At 39.4% G+C, this 17,764-nt stretch overlaps 1 pseudogene; it reads right to left on the bottom strand.

The window, feature by feature from the left end:
* Positions 1 to 17,548, bottom strand: part of LOC127213710 (cilia- and flagella-associated protein 95-like) — a 34,559-nt pseudogene extending 17,011 nt beyond the window's left edge.
* Positions 17,549 to 17,764: the final 216 nt, after the last annotated feature.

Below are 17,764 nucleotides of genomic sequence, written 5' to 3'. Positions count from 1 at the left end.
GAGACAAAATGAAGGTAGAAGGGAAAGCAGGGGATCCAACTAGTGAGGAGGTTGGATGTGATTAAGATAAATTGTACACATGAATGAAATTGTCCAAGTAGAAATAAAAATTATAAAATGAATTGGTTGTTCAACTTTTTAACTTTTTAACAGTAAATGAAATAGGAAGGAAGGAAGGAAGGGAGGGAGGGAAGAAGAGAGGGAGGGAGGACGGAAGGGAAGAAGGAAGAGAATTAAAGGAGTAGGAAAACAGCAATCTCTATAAAAGAGAAGGCTTTAATACCTTTTTGGGCTTAAATTGCATATCACAGAACTTCTTAAAGGCCCATCTGTATGCCTTAATACTTAAAATTATTTTCAAAAATATCTTGAAAGTGAAAATATGCAAAAACACATACTCATATCAGTTAAGAGCTATTTTCTTCTGGGAGTAGCATATGTAAAAGACATTTTTTAAAAAACCCACTACTCATAGAGACCATTACACATAATTAAAAAAGCAACTCACCAATAATATGTATAAGAATCTAAATATATAATATATATAATGTAGAATAAAAAGCAGAATCCCCAACAATAAATTATTAGTCTACAGTTACAGAGGAGGACTGTAAAACATCCTTTCATTATTGGTTTCTTAATCCTAAATTTACCTGTATCCTCCAAAACCTCAAACAAATATGGGTCAACAATAAAGAGAATTAAATTACATACTTGTACTTAAGTAGAACATAGTGGAAAGGGAGAACAGCGTGGAAAATACTACTTGAAATAAATTCATAAGCACCAGAACCAACAGATCAAATCAAAATGGAACTGGTCATGATAAATTCCATGCCATCTAGCCCCAACTAAATTGTTGATGTGATATTTCAAGGAGTTGGAGGACCCATCCCATTTACAAGGAAAAAACTCTGAAACAGCCAATTCCTTTGTTTCTGCTTTCTTCCTTAATCTCTATCAAAACAACCTGTCCACTCAGTTCATCAGAACACTCTATTTTATTTCATAGGATGAGGTATTTTCTGAGTCTAGAATTGTAAACAAAAGCCAGATGGAATCTTTACATTTGTAATAATATTGATTTTGACTCAATAGCTTTCAACTTGTGTTCGGATAGGTTTTAACAATCCTGTCCACACAGCTAGATCAAAACCCACACTGGACCAGAGTGTGGACAGGGATCGCAGGAGGACGGAAGGTAACAACTGCCTATGGCTACACAGAGCACCATGGACATCACCTCCAGAAACAACATCCTACCCTGATAGGGGAGATATTGAGATCAGAGTATTTGAACCACAGATTTCAAGCAGGAATGACCAAAATGACAGTTCTGGGAAGGCACTGTTTCTGAAACTAAGTGAGGCAACCAAGAGAGTTAAAAACGTTGAGAAACTAAACACCAGAAATGAAGGCTGCTGGTCCTGTAAGAACATCACAGCATCAGCAGGCCTTCCACTTCTCACTCCACCCCCAATGTCAATGGTCTAACAATGCTTCAGTGGTCTAACAAAAGATGGTACTCTTGAATTAAGATAATGAGCAAACGTCCCACACTTCCCCTTCCCTCAGTAGGATTAACTGGATGGGATTACTTGTGATTGCCTCTAGTCCAGGAAAATCCAACATAATTAAAAGAAGCGGAAATAGGTAACACTAGTAGGATGAAAACAGTGAGAATCAAAATTAAGCTCATGAATATCTTTTCTTCCGGAAATGCTCCCAACCCCTGACTGAGTCCCCCATCAGCCTTTCTGTTTAAAGACTCACTGTGGAGACTAGGAAATGAAACAGAAAACAAGTGCCCTACAATCACTGAGGGGGGTGCAAATTTTTACTTCCCAAGGTTGAAAAGATTAAAAAAATCCAAGAGAATACACAAAATGTACTAAGCAAGTCCCCAAATAGTTGTCAGATACAAGATCATTATACGAAGTAGTTTACCCTTGTACTAGCAAAGAGGGCAACATATAAGTGGAAAGCTCTCACAATTCTAGCACATTCTCTAAATGTCCTAGAATACATATAACCAAAGCTATATAATAGTACACCAACGGAAACATACATTTTGTTGGTTACTTGTGAATGATGTGAATCACTAATGATGATCATTTCATCTAACTAATTAAATGTCATGAAACAAAACACAAGGTATTTCATGGAACTTGTCAAAAAATTATTCTAATAGACATGGAATTCCATAAAATGCCAAATGGAATGATGACGATTTGGAAAAGAAGAATGAACTGGTGAAACTCACTCCATCAAGGTACAAAGGAGCGCTATGGAGTCACAGTAATTTAGACAGTGCTGTTGCTTCAGGAGTATACAAATAAGCCAGCAGGATAGACTCCAGAGCTCAGAAATCAAGCTGCTTACGCATGGCTGTGCGGCTATGATAGGAAAGGTTTAATGACAAAACAGTGATCAATAGGGTGCTGCAACAACCAGCTAGCCTTATGTTACAAGCAATGCATGGGTATTTCTAAGATATACTGTAAAGCCCAGATAATAAAACAAAGAATGGGTGTCCTACAGTGATTGAGTTGGGATGCAAACTTGTATTTCCCAAAGCTAAAAAGATTAAAAAATCCAAGATAATCCACAAAATGTACAAAGCTAGTCCCAAGAAGGTTGTTAGATACAAGATTATTATATGATGTAGTTTACCCTTTTCTAACAAAGAGTGGCAATGTAGGTATGATATTTCATATGTCTTTACTTCTACTGGCCAAACAATACCCTACATAAAGTTACAAGGAAAGTTATAGACGATATTTGCATACATTTTACTAAGACAGAATCAATAACAGATTTTAAACTCTTGTAAAGCAGTGGTTAAAAAAAAAAGAAGAAGAAGAAGAATCTCAAAGGAATATTGACCTGGGCAACATTCAGGTAATTTGCAAAAGAAATCAGTAAGGCTCATTGCTTTTAGACAACCAATTTAGTCATAAATCCAGTAATGGGTGAAACGTAGACTGAAAAATAATGCATTGCCCTTAGATTGCTGCTTTGAAAACTTTATAATGTTTACAAAGGTGTGAAAGAATGAGTATTCATATGCTCTTGGTCCTTACCAATGTCTAGGAACCTGAGGTTATAGGAATATCTGTCAGGTCTAGAGTAGAACTGGAGGATCTCAGTGTCAGTATTCTACTCAGACTCAATGGCAACCTACAGTGACTTGAGGTTATAATTGGGAACCACTGGGGACAAGCTTGTGCCTCATGGATCTGCTCTGTCTCTCTTCCCTATCCAGAGCTGATAGGTCTAAAGCCAGACCCATGTTCACACTATTAGGGATGTCCTTTGGATTTCCCTTAGTAGAGACTGATAGAAAAAATCCAATCACTCTTTTGTGATAGGAGTCACAGAATGTCCTGTCTGTACCTCACGGAAGACAATGCTGCAGGACTGGAGTCCTGACTGCAGGCTCCCCCACAGACTTTCCACTTGTGTCATTGGGGTCTTTCTTTTTTTTTTTTTTAAACAAACTTATTCTTTGGCTAAGATGACCTTGTGTCTCTGTTGCCTACCACTGCAAGAGTCCCATTGCAGAGTCTGTGGCCATTAATTGCTGTATTCAAGTCACCAGTTCCCCTTGCTCTGAGTCCAAACATTCTAATCAAAAGCTGGCTTCCCATATGGTTTCCAAAGAGGGAGAATGCTTTCATTTGGCTGTCTGGTGTGCTTGACATTTTTATTACTCATTACAAATCAACTAGTTAGAATTCAGGATGTGGGGTGTGTGTTAGTGTGTGTATGTTAGTGTGTGAGTGTGTTAGTGTGTATGTGTGTGTGTGTGAGAGAGAGAGAGACAGAGAGAGGGGGGGGGGGTTGAGCTCAAGTCAGTCTCCATGAGTCAGATAAATGCTGAAGCACAGATAAAAACAGCCCCCTCTGGAAATGTAAAACTGAAGACCAGATGCTGGTACATCCAAGGGGACAATGCTATGTTGTCAGGTTGTCTGGAAGGTGGACAACTGGCTTTCATCCAGTACACCCACAATTTGCCACACATACTTTCATTGACCTTTAACAGGTGCAGAGAATAACTAACGATACTTTCTGAGATGAGCAAGTCTGATATTTATCATTAGAACCATGACATTAGTTAAAATATCTACATGTGCATTAACACAAGGTGAAATGTGAATGGGTGAGAAGATGATGCACCCCAACCCACAGAGTTCTTCTAGTTTGCAAAAAACTTTACAGTTTAATTGCTTTTCTATTTGGTCTGAGGAAAGGGGAACTATTTTTTAACCTCCTTTCCAAGGAGGTAGAACAAGTATAGAATACATTTACCATATCAAATGGTGTCTTCTAAATATGAGTGACTCAAAGAAACAAATAATTCATTTCAAATTAATCTCTTCTCTGGCAACCATAGAAGTACCTATTACTAAGACAAGTCTAGCCACTGACAGCCACAGATCTCCATATTATGGGTGAAAAGGGAAACTTTTTGCACATCCCATTCTTAACCATCATTTTCTTTTACATTTCATGTCAGTCTAGACTCAATGGTACAAGTATGTAATCCTAGACTTGGGAGGCAGGGGCAGGAGGATCAGAGAGACAAGAGCACCTTGGCAGCATGATAAATTACAGAGTAGTCTGAGACATGAGACATAGACTTTCCCTGTCAAACATATATTAAACTGGTTTGAATGGTCTTGTCATTTCTTCCTGCACCTACCTTTTGATTAAGTCAGATGGAATTCAGTAGCTGTTCAATAGCTCAGAATCCAGTCAGAGTTTTAGAAACTACCTCCTAAAAGGTTAATGAGTATGTGATGGAGAGCAAAGATGAACTGTAGGGCAATTTGAATCTACTGTTAATCCTGATCCAAGACCAGTACTGGCTAAAAATCCCTAGAGTCTTTATAAGCATTCTCCCCTCCTATCAGGAACATAGTGATGGGACCAAGATTTTTCTCCTTTCTGATTTACCCTTCAGTCATTCTGGAACATTCAGACAGTCACTTAAGCACTCTGGATCTTAACAACTCCCATTAATATTTATTCCACAAATATTTATGCAATAGATAAGTGGATTAATTAATGGGGAATCAGGTTTCTTATTCCCATGCTTTAATTTCTTCCTCTACACAGTTAAGAACAACCTCACCCAAATGACTTCAGATGACTGTTAGGAAGGACAGAATGCAGACAAAACATGTGAGGTTCTGAAGGGCAAAGTATGGAATACACAATGAAACATGAAACCAGTGTACTGATTGATGAAACACTCTGTCATCTACTGGACCAGACAAAATCAAAGCCAAGTTCTATTGTTTTCTAGGTCACTTCCTGTTCTTTGGAAAGTCACCACACCCCACCGAGCTGTTGCAGGATCTAAGTATAATGCAATGATATTATTGTCTCATTACTCCTAAAAGAGTATTCAGTCTTCAGATGGAGAATGGATAAAAGGGACAAGACTTGAGAAAGGAGCTAGCTTTGATACTGATGTTAGCAAGCAGGGCTGGATCCCTCTGCTCTCCGATCTCAGTCTCCTGGCATCTGATGCTACCTCAGCAAATGGCCCCATCCCCCTCTGCAGCAGGAAGTCTAGGAAGCAACCTGAAGCCACCTCACCCTCATAATTAAGCAGTGATCCAGCAGATGTCATTTCTTTCTCAATGCATCAAAAAGCTGCACCTCTTTCCCCTGCCACACTGTCATTGCCGATGAGGGGGACCTTATTTTGTTCCCTTGATACATTCACGCGGTCTCCTGGTGGCAGCCTCGGTTGATTGTCTACCAGTTTTGTGCTTCCCCCAAAACAAATACCTGATGTCTTCCCTGTACTTGAAAACCTTTCTCAATATTTACATGATCAAACCCAATTTCTTCACATGGCTTTCAGGCACTGCTCAGCTGTCATGAATGTAGACTCACCCCAGGATGGGCTCTGCTCATTCTATCTCTAAATATCCCATTTCCTCTGCTGAAGAATGGCCTTTTCTCCCATTGGTCTAGCAGCTCCGGTGTTCCTTTTATCTTGGAGCCTCTCCTAACCTTCCTAGTCTGAGTGACATTGCTCCATTGTGTCCTATGTTCACTCCCAACATGTAACACCTTGCAAGTTGGTTATTCAACACTATTCTAGCCTGCCCCTCTCTCATGTTTTTCTCCAATACTGCAGCCAAGGTGACCCTGCCAGAGTCTGTCATGATGTGTGGGATGAAGATTTTAGAGAGGGATTCTCTTCAGCTCTTCTTTTCTTCCCTTCTATAACAGCTTTGCGTTTGCAACTTAGGAACAACACTGAGACTATAAAGATGAAAAGTATCTAATCTCAGGACCCTTAAAACAATGCTTAGCACCATCCCTATCTTGGACTCCTTGTTCTTAGAGTTCATTTGAGGTGCCCAAGTGTATACTTTAATTACCCAGGAACAACTTAACTAAGTCTTCTATTACTTTTAGCTGAGTCCTTGTCTTACCAATACAGCAGAACTGATTATGTTTCCTGCCTTAGATAGCAGACACATGAGACTGTCTTTTGCATCCATTCTACCAATGTCAGTTTTCTCCTGGTGCAAAGTAGACAGTCATCAAGCCTAATAATTTTTGGAATCCATTTGAAAGAATAAAGCATCCATATTAAAGTATTCATGTAAATTAAAAGCACGGGCTCAAATATAGACGGCAGCAAAGGTTTCTGCAATTCTAAAAAGTCCTTACTTTGTTTAAACTATATCTCTACCTCAAAGATGTTCCTATCCACTGAGACCAGCTGAACACTTCAAGTGACTACAAATACTTTGTAAATGACAACTATGTAACTTACATTGTGACAGCAGGTTCACCCCAACATGGATAGGGAAAGTGGAGGTCTATATGCTCTTCTTACATTATCTTTTTATCCTATTGATCTGGAAGCTCAGGTGTCACCTGTACCTGGAACTCTGGCATGGGACATAAGGAAATGTGTGATAGACATGTGTGAATGCCCCCACTGTGACAATTTGAAAACCTTTACCACTCTTCTTGGCTGTGTTGTGGTTGCTGTTTTAACAAAGACTGCTTATGTTTCTGGTGTGTGATATTTTGCTATCCTCAAATACACTGACCTTATCAATAAAGTCAAACTCACACAAATACCTTCCCACTGTTGCCTTTTGTTTTTGTACTCATGACCAACTTCCTCTCAGCAAATTTCACACATACAAATAAATCCTCAAGCATTAACTACAATCCCTAACTGTACGATGAATTTCTGGAATCTATTTATTCTTCAGGTTGGAAATTTTGTATCCTTTGATCAACATTGCTTCATTTAGTCCAACCCCCACCCAGTGCCTAGTAAACACCATTCTACACTACAACTTAACCTTTTAGAATTTAACCTTTTAGATTCCACATGTAAACGAGATAGTGCAGTACTTTTCATGTGTATAGTTTGCTTAACAGGATGCTCCTTGATTTCATCTGTGTTTTCAAAACACAACTTCCATATTTAAGACTGAATAGCACTCTACTAGATGTGTATACTACAGTGTCTCACCCATTAAACCAGCTAGCTAAGCCAATGAGTAACAGAAGTCCTCCTGTCAGTGACCAATGAGCTCCAGAGGTCTTTCTGTCTCTGCCTCCTAAGCACTGAGATTATAAAGCATATGGCACCATGCCCAACTTTTTACATGTGTGCTGGAGATCAAACCCAGGTACTTACTTACATAAGTGCTTTACTGACTGAATCCTCAGGACCTGGTTTGATTTCTGTTTCCCTGATTAGGCACGTTCAGTACTTTCTCATATACCTGATATCTATCTTTATGTCTTCTTTAGAGAAATGGCTATTGGAATTCTTGATCCACTTTCAAGTGATAAAAGGGTTTATTGCTTATTTTGGATATGATTTACAAACACTTTCTCCTGATCTGTAGGTTACCTTTTAATCTTGCTGGTTATTTTGTTGTGAATAATAAGCTTTTTAGTTTGATGAAGTATCATTTATGTAATGTTTCCTCTGGTACCTGTTGCTTTATGTCATATTCATTGAGACCAAAGTCAAGGAGTTTTTCTCCTGTGGTTTTTTTCAGCAGTTTTCACAGTTTGCAGATTCTCCCACCTGACTTACTAGATTATTAGTCCCCAACATTTGACTCACACATATCTCTACTTAGCAATGATCAAACTATAGTATAAAATTATATGTTCAATATTGGAAGAAATAACCACATAAACATGGTACCTAGAGGTATGGAGATTATCTCAATTGTCCATTTTTGTAGATTCAAAGCCAGTAGTGCAAACTGGCCAATTTTTATTATCTCTGATCATCTAGTGGGGTGAATGGGCTCGGCTGGGATTTCTGTCCCATGTGATAACAGAACCACCATGCTTTGCAAGACGGCTCACTCCCACTCTTGGTAGTTATTCTTATCATACAAGTACTCAGCTGGAGATGCCAATACAGTCTGCTGTCACCTCCGTGTGACTGCCCTGCACATCTTAACTTTCACAGTTTATCAGCTGGAGTCCAAGAATCAGAAAGCAGAAACCACCAGTTTTCTTAAAGTCTGCACTGGAAAGTTTGGAATCTCACTTCTGCAACATTCTGTTTCAGAGGAAGAACTATCTGTAAGTCAAAACAAGTATTTCCCTTAATTATTCAAGCATGACTTGGGCTCCAACAACTTGTAAATATGAGAGTAAAACTAATAAAAACAAATGCTTCCAAATAGCTAGTTATGGATGAACACTACTCTAGTGGCTTTGTATATGTTAATTCATTACTCCTAAGAGTTTTCTAGATTGATTTCATCATTTACATGCTGAATAGAGTAAAACATAAGCCCAGAGACTAAAGTAATACGTCCAAACTCTCATGCTGGTACCTAATAATAAGCCAGGATTTGAGCTAAGACGTTTGGATATTAGTGAGATGACTCAGCAAGTAAAAGTACTTGCCAACAAGTCTGACAAATTGAGTTCAATCCCCAGGATACTCTTAATGGAAAGAGAAAACTGAATTCCAAAAGTTGTCCACAAACATGCCATGGCATGTGAGCACACCCACCACACAAAATAACAGATATAATTTTTAAAATGTATTAACACCAAAACTTATGGTCTGAGATGTTTTATTATTCAGAAGAATGATAGAACAACTAGAATTTTGATAAGTAGTTTAGTTCTAGTTGGCCGAATTTCATGAAATGACTTCAGAGCCAAGTAACTACTATTCCTCCCACATTACTCCCGATGCAATGTATCCCTGCTTTTCCTTATAGCCGTATTGGGGAGTGGTACAAGTCCGATTTGATCTCAAATTTGGGTTGTGTGCCTTGGCAAGGGTTGTTTTAACACCTAGTAATATCTTGTTCCATTTGCTATCACCCTATAACTCCAATAATTTGATTTTTAAAAAAATGTATGTGATACAGTATCTCTTGGCTCTTGAGGTGTGACATAGCAATCGACCAATGGCTGATTCACACTGCCCTTTGTTCCCTGTTTGTTGTCTGCATCTGATTCCAACACAGTAGCTTCTCAAATTCCATCAACAAAGCTGGGCTTCTTGGGTTTCCAGGTCTGCTCAATGAGGCAGTCCAGGTGTCTGTGACAAACACTATTGCAGAAATGAGATTCAGGCTTTCCAGTGCTTTCTCATTCTTGGACTCCAGCTGATATACCGCGATACTTAAGATGTGCAGGGCAGTCACACGGAGGTGACAGCACACTGTATTGGCATCTCCAGCTGAGTTCTTACACGATAAGAAGAATAACTACCAAGAGTGGGAGTGAGCCGCCTTGCAAAGCATGGTGGTTCTGTTATCACATGGGGCAGAAACCCCAGCCGAGTCCAATCACCCCACCAGATGACCAGAGATAACAAAGTGGCCAAATTGAAACTGAAACCTGCATTGCCCCTTCCCCTCAGCATCCATTTCCTATCATAGCATGCTCTCCAAATGTCCATGTCTGGATCAAGTGACCAACACCTGGGCTTGTGGCAGGGTGAAATGGACAGAATCAGCCTGGCTGTCACATGGCCTAGCTGGATTACAATGAACGGAAGCAAGGATGCTACCCAAAAGAAGAAGCCTAACCCCACGAAAGTGAACAGTCCTACAGAAGTTGGAGACAAGACTGGGGCTCAGATCTATTTCCCCTTCTACTCTGTGGCCTCTCGCCCACCCCACCCTCCTTGTCACAGCTGATTATTATTTACTCCACATTGTTTTTACAGTGTTTTCCTTCTAGAAATATGTTCAGCAACTAGGTAGTATTTCACCAAGAGACAAGTCATCACAGGAAGTAGAGAAGAAATAAATGCTTTGCCTCACTTGCAGAAAGAAAAAAATGAAGAGAAGGAAAACACCCTTGCGATTTATATGCAGTCCCTTCTCCCACTGCAGAGTGTGGCAGGTTTTAGAAATGCTGGCGGCCCGGTGAGAGGAACGAACTAGGAGCAGTTAAACTAAAGCCGAGCTTGCTAACTGCTACTGTGAAGAGCCCACTTCACACATGTAGAAAGGAGCTCTCTGCCAACAATGGACACTTGACTGCCTCAATTACCTCTTGGTCTCATTTAATTTGCCTATTTAGATACCTTGCCCTGTGTAGCCATTAATTAACACAGGAAAAAGGATGTTACAGATCATTTGGTTCAACCCCTAGTGTTCCAGATGGAAACCAGGGAGGATTATTAGCTAAGAGCAAGGTCACCTAGTCGGTTCTGTGCAGGCCCAGAGGTCCCAGATTCCCTATTTTCCCAAACTGTACTGTTTCTCATTTGGTGTCAAAAGCTACCTGGTGACCAATACACTGTTAATTTTCTTTTTCATCTGTATTCTGAAAACAAGACACATTTGTTATAAAATGTCAACAAATATGCACTAGTCACCACCATGGGAGGCAATGGAATTTGATAACAATGACACAATATAGGACTCAGAGCTGACCTTGTGCAAAATCTTCCTTGGGCATTTCTCCACTCAGCATTGGGTGCTGAGTGCTGGGTTTCTCTCAAGTTAATACCAGTTCCTGTGGACATGCGTCCCATGCTACAAATAGCATAGGGAGAACTCCTATGTAAAAGGGAGGAAGGAAGGGAGAGAGGGAGGAAGAGAGGAAAGGAGGGAAGGAGGGAGGAAGGGAGGAAGGGAGGGAGGGAGGGAGGGAGGGAGGGAGGGAGGACTGCAGGCAGTAGGCAGGCAGCCCTGATTTCTCCTATGGCATCTCATCACAAGATCATACATAGTATTGTGTATGTAGATATGTATATGTATGTAAACACACACATACACACACACCTCTGATAACTAAGACCTTCACATAAATAGAGTTTGTGTTAGGTAATCAAACAGTCAAGGACCCACTTACACGTAAGTTAGTTCCCCATGCCTCATAAACAGTACTTCTAAATTAAGTTCAACTTACTTTAGAGGCTTGAGAATAAGGTGGAAAGGCAAAGAAAAACTTAATTAGCATATGTGGTAGATACACGCTCTCATTCTCTTCCCCTATGTTCTTAAGGAACTGTGCCTCCCACCATTGTCTTCATCTTGTCTGTCTGTATACATGGAGTAAAAGTAAGATGTCCCAATGACCAAAAGCAAAACAGCACTGTTGGTTTCTAAGAGAGTTTTGAGCATCCTTGATTTTCAAAGCTCCTATCACCAACCATGGACAATGCCTGGGAAACTGGCTGATAAGAAAAAGTATAGCTGTATCTCAAGGGAAATACCAGCTAATTCAGCCTTCAAGTCTACAAATGTCACTTCAGGTTTATCCCTTATATATAAATTTTAATTTCTATCTAGCTGCTTTCTTGTACTCAGGGTCCTCTAAGGGAACTGACAGAATGAATATGTATACTAAAGGGTGAATTATTAGATTGTTTTACAGGATGTGATCTGGGTAGTTCAACAATGGCTGACTCACACTGGAGAGGGCAAGAATTGGGTAGTTGCTCAGTATGTGAAGCTGGATGTCACAATGGCCCCAGTATGGAGCTGAAGAGCTTGAGGATTCCTAGAGGGATACTCAGTTTTGGTCTACATTGGAACCCCAAAGATACTGTTCTCTCATCAATGAAGGGCAGCCAGTGGCAGGTGCTATTCACAATTTAGTATGTATCTTCCTGTTTTAAATAATCTGATCAAGGAAATCTCTCACATGAGCGCCCAGCAGTTTGTTTTAGTTGATTCCAGATGCCATCAAATTGATCAATCAAGACTAGCCTCCACATTTCTCAAGTACAATTTCCCCCTTTTCCTTAGTCCATGGCTTGTAAAGAAGACCTTATTATGGAGCCTCTTTCCCTAGTTAAAGTCAGTAGTGTCAAGACGGTGGAATGAAATACTGTAGTTGCTCTTCAGTGTCTCACTGAGCTGTTACCAGTTGATGAATAAATAGTGTTTCCTTCATATTGGTACAAAGTGATACAGCAGCCCTGGGTTGAGTTATAAGAAAATGAAGTAGACAATCCAACACCATTACAACATAAATGGTGTTATCGAGAAATTAAGGTAACAATGATCCCAAACAGTAAGGCTCTATCCACTTTCTAATTTTTTTTCCTTAAGTGGTAACATGGAGTTTAAATTTACATTATGAATACAGCTTCACTTTCATAAGCTGGGGCACATTATTTTGGTCCATTGAGCAAACTCATTCTTATTCATTGCCTTTTAAAGTTGACATTTAACTTCCACAGCTGTACAGCTAGCAAACAGCAAAAGAAATTTTAATATTCAAGAGAGTAGTTTTCAAACTACCACAGGATTCTACTGTGTGCCATCCTGTAATTAATATACGTTCATTGAGAGGAAGAATTACATAAGGAATCAATTGAAGAGGGACTGGGTTGCACATATGTTTATTTCCTTGCTCGTACTCACAAATCAAATTACACAAACAAGTAATTCTTGCAATTCAAACTAGTAAGTGATGATTTCTAAAAGACTTGTCTTCAAAAGCATTCACTAAAATTAAAAACATTTGTATTTACAGCCTTGAATCCCTGAATCAAATAAGATAGGAATTTGGCATTCCTTTTTCCTCATAATTTGCTGTTGAACATTAGAAATAAACAATTTTCTGAAAACATAACTATGCTACAGCTACAGCTACAGCATATTAGACTCTCCACATCCCACCACCCAAGGGAATGGAGATGTGGCTGCCTTGCCCTTCAGAGCAAGGAACTCAGAAAGTTGGGGGCCGAAATCATTACAAAGATGAATGATGCTTAGACAAAAGAAGTTTCGAGTGCTATGAATTTCCAAAAGGAGGGACCTAACCGAGGCATGGGAATGGGGACACAGTGTAAGAAGGTCTTCAGGAAAAGACATGCACATCAATCCCGCTTCCTCAAAGGCCCCATTAAAACTTCCTAAATATGTATGCCTAAATACATAAATATATGTGTATTACATATACAAATGTATATATACACATGTGTATGCATATACATATATGTATACACACTACAGAAATTAATAAAAAAAAGGTTATGAATTTGAAAAGGAGAAAGAAGGGATATATTGGAGGGTCTGGAGGGAGGAAAGGGAAGGGGAAATGATGTAATTACATTATAACCTCAAAAAAAATTAAAAAATACTTTAAACATTTTATTTTTAGAATATTTTAGAAATTAGAGCCCACAAGAACACAGAGAGCAGAAGGAACAGGAGAAACAAAATTTGAATGCTCAAAAGAAGAGGAACCTGGCTTGGAAAAGTTAATCTGAAGTTAGTAAAAGGAGTTGGGAAGAAATATTTGCTCAATGGCATAATTTAATCGCAGTCTCTTATTGCAGTAAACATCTATTCGGCCTATTTGTTTATCCTGATCCTTATTTACCTCAATAGTCTCTCTCCCAAGTCACTAGAGGGTAACTGCCTCATCCCTCCTCAACACTCACTGGAAAGGGTAAAAGAGAGTCCTTTGTCAACAACATAATCCTGTGACTCTAAAAAGCAGACTTAGAATTGATGTCCCAGCGTGATTACCCTTGCTTCAAGGACAAAGGTCTTTCACCTATCACCTGAAAGACTAGGAACCTCAAGATTGGGAGCCTCCACCAGAGATCTGACCCCGATGATGCTGCTTTGAAAGAATGATCTGCATAGTCCCCTCCTGTGAAGCCCCATGTCAGAAAGTCTCACAAGTCTCGAGGGCTTTGAGTCCCACCACTGATCATGTCTATAAATGACCAAAGACCCATTACCAGGATAACAGAAAACTCACAAGTTTAAAAAAAAAAAAAAAGAAAGAAAGAAAAAAAAAAAGAAAGAAAAAGAAAGCATCTTGGAGAAAGAAAGGAAGAAAACCAAGAAAAACAGTTATTAATAATACTCCAGGCGCAGAAGAAAAAAAATCCTGTGGGTGTGAACTTAAATAATAAAAGGTGAATTCAAAAGAAAGGAAAGAAGGTGTTATGAAACAAAACAAAGAGAGAGAGAGAAAAGGCCAAGAAATCAGATGACCCAGACAAGCAACTCCATCTCCAAAAAAAGGATTTGCAGACTGGAGAACAGAAGAGGAGAAATAAATCTCCAAATGTTCCCGACTTCAAGCAAGTTTATAGAGTAAAGCACCCAGCAGAGTGGACACAAGGCCCACATCAGTTACCATGGTGAGTCCTGCAATACGTACCAGGACACTTAGAATCTCATCATGATTTTAACTGTTCTAGCGGAAGCTTCACCCCACCCCTGGCAACCATATATGCAAAGAGTCTGGAATGTTCTTGTGGAAGTTTCACCAAAGGCTCCTGTCCTATCTCTCTCCAAACCCTGCCTCATCTCAGAAAGCCCACCAAATGATGACCTCTCTCCCAGATATGTTCAAGATCATTCTCACAGGGAATATAAACTGTCCCCAGAAAACAGGGTTTTCTGGTCTCTCTTTCCCATCTCCTCTCTGAGAGCCTGGAAAATCATCTGGGAGCATTGGATCCATTAAATGTAGACTTTTTCTAATTCAGTTTGATTTGGTCTGATTTGGATTGTTGTGTCAGTGGAGAGGTTTATTGGAATTAAGAAACTTTTCAATAACCTCAAATAAAAACATTTCTTTACCCATAAAAATATCCATGTCTTGCTTGCTGAACAGTCAATTCTCACTGTTCACTGCATGCTCTAGGATACTGCCACAAACACCCAAACACCGAATTAGCAAATACAGAACCATCACAAAAGGAAAATTCGAGGCCAGGTCCCTGCAAGCCTCTAGCGCTCCTGTGTGTGTTTTGGTTTTGTTTTAATCCCATTTTGTTAGAGAAAGAGCCTTGTGTAGCCCTGATGGTGTCAAACACGCAATCCTCTTGCCTCAGCCTCACAACTGTCAAGATTGCAGGTGTGAATGAAGTCCCTATAAACCTCTGGTTACATTTGACCAACTGATCAACACACAACCTTATTTTGAGTGTGTCTGCTTAAGGACATCTTATTTATTATCTACTTGTGGTTCAGGTACCTTGAATTTAACCACCAATTACTCTAACTCTTGCCTGAATGAAACTTCCTTAATGCCTGATTTCTTTCCTTCCAAAGGCACAAATAGCTCTCTTGAACTTGAAAAGAAGACACCTCCCCAGCTCTACATTTAGGAAGCGTTTTTAATGAGACTGACAGATTGCATAAAAGTTAGCAAAGCATGACATTTAGCAATCTATGAAAAGGACACATGCTCATAGTGTAAGAGCTGCAACAGCAACACAGATCATCTTTTTATTACCTCAGCTAGAAGGGTGTGCGAAGGTGACCTGATTCTTACACATGCCACAGATGATTTCATCAGCTTTGTATTGCCGGAATTCTTTAGCCAATAGCCTCTGAACCCTGCCCCTTGCCTGCTTGCTCATTTGGTAGAGACTCAGGGTCATGGATTTGGGACCCATGTTGGACACTAACATGTTATTGACAATAGTAATAGAGTTCATGAAAGCCCAGATAAAGGAAAGTCAGGTATTTATTGGGGAATCACCCACAAATAACAAAGCAAGGTAGAGTAGCACTGAGGTCTTCCGCCCTTAGCTGCTGGATACTACCATCCACTTTTGACCATCACCCAAGAGCGCCTGCTCCAAGTCCACACTTAGCCGCAAGGGGCTGGCACCTTAAAGACTATTGACTGAAAGAGTTCCTACAACAGCTTTGCATTTTGTTTTGTTGTTTTGTTTTTTGCAAGGCATGCTTGTTTTGACTGTTTCAGAGAAAAGTCTCACTATGTAATCCAAGCTGACCTGGAACTCACAACACGTGCACTGCAGCATCCCAAATGTTGTCAATACAAGCATGGGCCATTCTGCCATCATTTAAAGATTGCAAGTGAATGTTAGAGAGTGGAAGAATTCAAATGTAAGTGCTGTTTTATTTGCTGTGGTCATAATTGTTACTGTTGTCATTACTGTTAGTTGATGTTGTGCCTCTTTATGGACAGACGTCTGCTGTTAAAAGAAAGTAAAACATCATGTAAAGGACATTCTGGTGACCTTGAAAAACTGACCCCAGTAAGTAAAGCTGTTGAATCAATATTTTGTACAATCAGCAGCAGTTTAAGGACAACTTACGGTTTTCTCTGATCTGGTGGGGATCCCATAAAAACATCCCGAAAGCCTGTGGGAGGCAAACCAGGATCCCTGTAAGCAAGACAGTGTCTTAAGAAACACATCAGACTTCCACATTTGACATTTCAAAGCCATTTAGAACTAATTTGGAGTCAATGACTTTTAGAATTATTTTTAAAGTTTGTGGTATTTATATACTTTGAAAACTAAAAATAAGCCAAGAGATTTTAATATTTGTCATTACTTTGAAATGCACTTTCCAATAATTACAGAATAAAACAAAGGCTACTCTATGTACTTCTCTGGAGGGGTGTTCTGGCTGATGTAGGACAGCAGGTGTGGCTACACATAGCTGTTACCTTCAAGGACTCTGTTTCTTTCTGGAGAAATACACACAAAGAAATACCTGTAATCCCCATGAATCAGACTTAAAAATACACAAACTACAAGAACAGCAGAGCAACTCATCTTGAATCAATGACAACTTACCTAATTCTGACTGGCAAGCAGTATTTCTAGGCATAGGTCATACTTTCTTCCAAACTTCAGAACAATCCTCTGAAGTAAGCATTTAAATAACTCGCATTGTACACAGGTACAAACAAGACCATAGATGCCAAATAACTCTGAAAATTCTACAAGTGAGGCTCAAGCCCAAAGAGTAGGCACCCTGAGCCTGAATAATATGTCAATAAAATGTGAGTTTTAGTTGAACCTTGAATAAGTAAAACCTTCATTGGTAAATGATGGTGGGTGAAGAATCCTTTTGCAAACAAGGTAGAGAATAAACAGAAAGCAGAAAATTTATGACCTAGTCTTTCCAGTGAATATAAACCCTTCCTGAAATTTGTGGGTTCTACAAGCAAAAGAAGAGAAAACGAATACCTTTCCAAAATCCCAGGGCATGTTGTCTCCTCATTTATTAAGGCCTTTTTCTTATTTTGCACCAAGTCTTTGTTTAAAAGCCTGGGACATCTGTTCACGGGTTTCTGATATCAACCTCTGGAGAAATAGAAGCCACATACAAGAAAAAATTAATTAATCATCAGCAAGGTCAGGCACTAGAATATTTCCCTACTAAGGCATATTCTGATTTTAATTACTGACTCCAGTTCTCATTTCAAACATTTAAAAAACAAAAACAAAACAGCTCATTGCCACTACTCCATTGTAAATACCTGAAAATAGCAATTCCTGTTTGTTGTTGGGAAATAATAA

The sequence above is a fragment of the Phodopus roborovskii genome, unplaced genomic scaffold (assembly GCF_943737965.1).
Source record: "Phodopus roborovskii unplaced genomic scaffold, PHOROB, whole genome shotgun sequence".
Classification (NCBI taxonomy): Eukaryota; Metazoa; Chordata; class Mammalia; order Rodentia; family Cricetidae; genus Phodopus; species Phodopus roborovskii.
Note: the sequence above shows the minus strand (reverse complement) of the source record. Positions and strands in the feature narration are given on the sequence as shown.